Source organism: Lolium rigidum, chromosome 1 (genome assembly GCF_022539505.1).
Source record: "Lolium rigidum isolate FL_2022 chromosome 1, APGP_CSIRO_Lrig_0.1, whole genome shotgun sequence".
Taxonomy (NCBI): domain Eukaryota; kingdom Viridiplantae; phylum Streptophyta; class Magnoliopsida; order Poales; family Poaceae; genus Lolium; species Lolium rigidum.
The window spans coordinates 69,753,072-69,760,120 of NC_061508.1; the positions used below are offsets into that span (position 1 = coordinate 69,753,072).

A 7,049-nucleotide genomic window follows, 5' to 3' on the forward strand; every position below is an offset into this window, starting at 1 on the left:
GATGATGAGCCACGGAAGGGGAAGGAGCGGGGAACAAGAGAGAGATCTGAGGGAGGAGGAATAGGAGACCCCCAGCAGGGTGCTGCGTCTTCCATCCACACATGGGAAAACCGCATCTTTGCCGTCCCGTTCCATGCCTGCAAGCTGCAGCTAGTGCCCTTCCCGATCTACACATCTTACATGCTACAATAGTATATTGCCCAAGGTTCTAACCTCTTGCACAGTTTGGTCTGTTGTAATCTTGCTTTGTTGGTTGTTTTTGTTCTTCTAAGCAAAGTGAAGTGGTGATTAGGAAAAAAAATCTTGTTTGCAAGTCACCTTTTGCAGAAGAAAATAATTGTTTTGTACCAAATTCTTACGGTTATATTTTCAAGTATTCATATTCTGCTTCACCATCACACGTTTGCACTCCTGCTGTTACATATAGCATAATAAATTCATAATATTAGCATGCGTGCCATGTCCATGTTCTTCCAGCAGGTACAGATTGTGTGGTGCCGTGGTGGCATGTTGATTTAGCTTATTATTTGATCAAGCCCGGCCTCCTTTGCGCCCTCTTCATCATGCACAATGGCTCATAGGCCATTTGGTTTGTGGTGTGTGCCAATTGTATGATTCAGAAATTAATGGAATATTAAGCTCTTGGTGGATGACCTTCTCAATCCTTCAGGGTATGCAAGTATTTAGTCTATTTGTTGCTGTTACACTGTTTGGTAAGAGTTAAGGCCCTCCTCATCATGCATCCATGTTTTACTCTTAAGTGAAAGAAACGCATTTTTACGTGTTAATAAACTACAGTGCAAAGCAAATTTTATATAAATTTCAATGTTGCTATTTAGTATCTGTTGTACTTTTGTCTAGATTTAGTAGGGCATAAGGAACATTTTGTCTTTGGTAGCGCTTTCCCTGTCAAGTGTTATTTTATTAAAAGTTTTAAAAATGGTCTTTCTATCATATGAGCCGTGTTGAAAAAAATGTCTTGAGTGGTTTCATATTTTTTTAATTTCACGTAACGCCTTCTTATCATATGAAGCTTGGGAAATTTAATTCTTCTCTATGCTTGGTGATCTTTCTCTGGTCATGGATGGATGATTTTGTTTCTATCAGCTCCTGAAAACTAAAAAAAGATGGTGAAAATGAAGCCATCTTACATCAGGGTTTATATACTGCAATATTTGTAGATCATTTATGATGCTCTAGATATTCGTTGTACTTAAGCAGTTTCTAATCTCCTATTAATGTTTGATATCATGCAATTTCAGGTAAAACTTTTAGACAAAATCAACGAGCAATGTCTGCTATCATGGATACAAACTTGCTAATATTGAAGAAGGTATGAGCTACATTTGCTTCCTTAAATGTCTTGAGTCATGTACAATAATGTGTTCATGCGGCTTATCAATATCTTTGCTAACGATGGCGGCGATGAGATGCAGAAGCAATTATCTCTAGAAGTTTTTGTGTACTGACCTATTGTTGTAACTATCTTCTTTCTTTAATTACAATATCTTTCTGTGATGTGCAGTTCCTGTTTGGTAGATATTTGGGCACTTCAGCTGTTGTGTAGACCTTTTCAGCCAAGCGAATATTTTGAATATATGTGCACATAAGGTATCCATTCTCTTTTTATATTTTCATGTTGGAGATCAGTGTTGGAACCCCATTCTTCCGCAAAGATGTCCTTCATAAAACCGATGCTCATAGTTGACCAGATCAATCATGATAGAGGGAGTAAATCAACCAGCATAGGATCTACTTTTGGTGGACTGATGGGCAGAGTTCAGCAGCCAATAGCTAATCATCAACCCAGAATGCTCTTGGGTACAACGGCATTAATACTCTTGAAAGTGTTAAAGAATGCATGAGTATGAAGGTATGTATGGCTTCAGTCTTTCTAACTCATGTTTTTGAAACGTCATAATGATGAAATGATGGATAGTTTTCTGATGAATCTAAGGACTGAACAAAACAGATAACAAAAAATACAGTTTTTTTGTCAGGTTGGATGCTATATATATACATGTAGTGTTCGCTCCTACCAACCTTATTTTGAAGAAATGCAAATTCTCGGCTATAGTTGGTCGTGTCATGGTCTCCTTTTTTGTTGTGTAGGTGCTGCTTGTTAAGTTGTGATATATAATGATTGTACTGCAAGCAAGTTGGGCATTCCGTACTGTTTTGCTTAGTGCACGTGGCATAACCTTATTCAGATCATGGACTCACGGGCAAAATGTGTGATGTCTGGCAATCTATGAGTTTTTATACGTGTCATGTCTACTACCCTGTGTACATCTAGGACGCTGAGTCCCTAAATAATGTCTTTTTATGCCTATTTCATGATAACTCTGATCTCAATGTGCAATGCCCCAGAACTATTCAACTTAGCTAACAGATTCAGAAATGGGGAAATCTTAACGCAGCTTGAAGAATATTTAAGGATTGAGATTTATGTCCATTTTATCGGGGGATTTTATAATTTTCCACACTTTTCTTTACACCTTTATTATTTGCCACATGACCACCACGGCACGACCCGTCATTGACTGACATGTGGTGGTCATTTGGCAAATAATAGAGGTTCAGAGAAAAGTGGGGCAAATTATTAATTAAGAATTAAACATTGTCTTTCCATTTGATGTTTGGTTAGAAATGCCAGAGCTATACTTGATGTTTGAGATATATCATTAGTAAAATATTGTTCATTGGTAGGTGTTAGGTGTTCCTGAAGCTGGAGTAGTCATGCTAGCTATGAACAAACTTTGCTGAAAAATCTCATTAATTACTTTAAAATTTCTAGGCCGTGTGAAACACATAGATAGAAATAATTATTAGGTAATGGAGCATAGTAAACGAATAAGATTTTTTCTTGGCTGTCAAAGTGATATTGAGTTTTAAGTGTTTCTCCTAAAATTATGTTTCTTCAGTGAATTTTGAATGGAAAAAATTATTGAATGATTTAAAGGTTTATTTATTATTTGGCTGGTAATTTGTGGTTCAACTGGACTGACTTGTTGCCAATTTCGTTTGGTGGTAGTTGACAAGATTTTCCCCTGGCCTTGGATTTCGCCTTCCTGGTGAGCGCGGCGAAGGCAACCACATGGGAGGTGACATTGGAGTCGTCACCTTCGGTCAAGTTGTACGGGGACCAGGAAGCGAGGATATGCTGCGATGGCCTTGAAGAGCTACGTGTGAGTTCGGCCAGGGGAAGACCGACGTGAGTTTGGAGTAGAGACAGCGGCCAGTGAGCTGGACTCCCGTTTTCCAAGACATTTGAGACGAGGTGATACTCTCTTCCTCCTTATTTGCATCCTTATTTATCCTTTGACCATGTTTTGATTTAATCCAGACAAATCTCATCTGTATGACATTTGATTTGTTCCTACAAGGTGTTTGAGAATAATCCAAGGAGGTTGCACAACATAATAAATCCATGTGATACTTGAATCTGCAAGCTCTAGGTGAGTACCTACTCTATTTATCTTCTTGTTTTTTTTCCTTTGATTTATCTTCTTGTGCTTTTTTTCATACTCTGAAAATATTTAGTTTCCTAAAAAGGTTTTGCACTCATGGGTTCAGTTCTCCTTGCCATTGATGATGCAAGTGATTTGTCCCTGGCTCCTGGAAGAGATATCCAAATACAGTAGCTACCACTTGAATATATCTAGCTGTCCTTTTGAGTTCACTTTATACGTCCTTTTGTTTGATTTTATTATCTGATTGCCTGACCATGCCTTGCATCTGTTTTTCCATACATCTCGGATAGGTCGATGTCGTTTCTGAATCCTCTCTCGTGATGCCAATGTTGATGCATAAGGTCGTTCATAATTTTGCGGTACCTTATAGTGGGTTGCACATGACTAACTCAACTATATTTAGGTGTAAAACAAAAAAATAGAGCAAGTTGAATATTGCATTTTCAAGAGTTATGTTAACGGATAACATAACCGCTGAATGTTAATAGATAGGTTGCAAGTATGTAAGCTTGTGTTCTCCTCGGGGCTGATATTTTGTCTAAAGGTTCTCATGCAGTTTTAGCTTGCATATAATGTTTAATGTTGCGTAAGTTCAGTGCCACAGATCTTATGTCTGCTTGCTTTTAAATGGACCATATTATTTTAATTTTTACCTAATCTCTTGATCTCTTCATGGTCCTGAAGCCTAGAAAATATTCCTTCTTACCAGATAGGACACCGCTTTCCAGTGAAGCTATCTTAAAACTAATTGCCTTATCTAATGCATAAAAAAATGAGACCAACAACACAAAGAGGAACCCTTATGGTTTTTTTATTAAGAAAGAGCCCATGGGTGTGAGATACCACAATTCTGTTACAGTAGTTGAACCCTGATCAGCAGTCCAGTTCTCCTTATCTAATGCATAAGTTATATGTAAACCTATCACTTAGGACGTATATATGTTGTTGGCTTGTTCTTGTCTAAGTTTATGTTTTACTTTTATGTTTTTTTCTAGAGTCGGAAAAGGTCTGAAAGAATTCATTTACATGGTTTATATGCAATAGAAGGTGTTAAAATCATCAGTGGTTTTGTAGTACAAAAGAATTGATAAGGGAAATGCATTTTTTTAAATGGAAATATTCCAAATGTTTCCTCTCATACAAGCTTAGGATGATTTATTAGTGGATATATGCTCTCAGTTTAGTTCCCACCTTATCTTATAGACAGTACTAGATGGCTAAAACTCTGCCCCTGACCATGCATAAAACTGGCTGCCAATCTGCTCTCATTAGATTAACTACAAGTTGCTTAGATGCAATCATTTTTTCTCCTGCATTTGGTATGTATTTCCCTTTGAGTAATCTACATGTCACACATAACTGAGATGGTTATGCCGAATACAAAATGTTAAAACTGATTGGTAGCAGCTCGTGGGCTCCATAAACTTTCTAAAAAAAATTAGATTCCTTGTGCTGCCAATAATAACTTGAGGCTAATGGGCTCACATGTTTCTTATACATTCAATTAGTAAACGTCCTAGACATGTCCTGTTCATGAAGATAAGTACTTTTATGCTAACAATATTTCATTCATTTGCAGGTTTTGATCAGACCGAGGTATGTAAGCATGAAAGAGGACTGGTGTTGATGCTGGATATAAGCGAGTCACAATTGTTCATTGCAAGTCACCAGATCTAAACCTATAATCTCTTAGCTACATCTTTTCTGGAACATTGTTGAACTATTTTCAAGTTTGAATAGACTACTGTAAGCAGTTTTTAAATTCGACTTTGTTCATTTAAGGAAGCAGGTTGGTTTCATAAAAAAATAAGAGTGGGGCTTTGTCTGCTTTGATAATATGATCGTTCACTTCATTCTATCTTGCTGTTTTTAAAGTCGTGGATTTTTCACCATCCTTTTCGTGGAAACTTGGTACTCTGTACATTATGTTATGCATCTACTATGCAGATACTTGTGTCATAAATTGCTTTTATCCGCCTTGCAAAAGTTTAATAGAAAACATATTCTAATATTTAAATGATGCCCCACTCCATAGTTGCTCTGATTGTAGCTTGCAACACATCCATAACATGTGAAATCAATGGAAAGAACAGGATTGTACATATATTGTTGATGTTGTAGCCAAGAATTCTCTGTATGTATTAAGTGTAGTGCTTTCTTTGGAAGCAATAGCTGAAATCCCTCTAACCAGATTGTGTGGCCTGTAAGTGCACAGCACAAGTTAATGGTTACACATCTGAAGGTGAATTCTTAATTGCCAAATAGTGATTGTAATTGATTCATAAGTCTAAATAGTGTACCAATCCGTAATATGGTAATACAGTATAAATGATCAGTGTGTGAATTAGAGTATAACCTTATTGACGAGCATGTATTGACCAACATCAGCAGTATACAATGTGGAAAGACAGCTGTGTTTCAGGTTCAGGTGCTAAAGGTTTAATGGAATCATAAGGACATGTAGTGGCAAAATCAGCATAATACGAATTGAGAAAGCCTTGATCACCTGCAGCAACAAACCGATGTATCAAATCAGTGCCAAAAGCTATAAAAATATATAGAAAACTGAAAGGTGTAGAAAGCCTCGCAAAGACTGCATAGACTGTCAGACTGATCTTCCTTTGGTCATGAATTCCATTGGCAATGTTCTGAGAAATTTTGGTCTTGCTATTCCTTCTAAGTAAACTTCTCAATAGAATTTTGGCCTTGCTATTCCTTCTAAGTAACTGCTCAATAGACCAGGATTATCACGTTGTGGTCTCATTCAAAACGAGCGACATGGTATACTCTTGCACGAATTAAGTATTTCCACACTATGATTAACCATTTCCAATAACAAAATTTATAAGCATTTAGTAGTGTGCTGTACATTATTTTATAGGGAAAACACTGGTCGCTGGTCAGCTTCTCCAACACATCAATGTCCAGACTTACAGAAGTAACCGATAAAGATATTGTAGGCAGTTAAATCAGCCACCAAGGTACTCCTTTTCCAGGGCCACGCCTTGGCCATCCTCCATAACCACGCCTTGACCGCCACCTTCTGCGTCCGCCTTGCCACCCGTCGCCCGTCGGCACGGTGCCTGCACCGGCAAGACACGGCCGTGCCCACGCCGCCTGCCGACGCTGTCCCTTGGCTGCCACCTGCAGCTGCTCTTTGGCTCATCCCCTCAGCTCACGCCGATGCCGCCGCCTCCGCTCCGAGCCACCACGCCGCCGCCGCTAGAGTTCAGTGAAGTGGGGACTCTGGGAAGGGAAGGGGATGGTCGGGTTAGGACAGCGGGTTCGATCGGTCGGGTCTGGCTAGGCCAGTCTCAGTTCATTCAGTCGGTTCGTTTTAGAGGGGGTGTTTTGGTCCAATAAAATAAAAACTTGCAGAAGAACATAACATCACGAACGGTATATGTCAATTTTGGAGGAAAATAAAATTCTAGGGTCAAATAGGAAAAGCAACTTTAAGGTATTGTGAAATAAGAAATTTTCTACTGTATTTGTTTTTCAAGTAAGGTGATATGCTGTGTGACCTAACCCGTTAGCTTTAATTAATTCTAACGATTTAACAACCAAAATGATAAA

At 38.3% G+C, this 7,049-nt stretch overlaps 1 long non-coding RNA gene across 1 annotated transcript; it reads left to right on the forward strand.

Moving 5' to 3' along the window:
• Positions 1–1,504: 1,504 nt before the first annotated feature.
• LOC124697934 lies at positions 1,505–5,452 on the forward strand. The gene is made up of 5 exons (XR_007000923.1): positions 1,505–1,611; positions 1,713–1,873; positions 3,035–3,280; positions 3,387–3,458; positions 5,053–5,452. It is a non-coding gene; the product is annotated as an uncharacterized LOC124697934 (long non-coding RNA).
• The last annotated feature ends 1,597 nt before the right edge of the window (positions 5,453–7,049 follow it).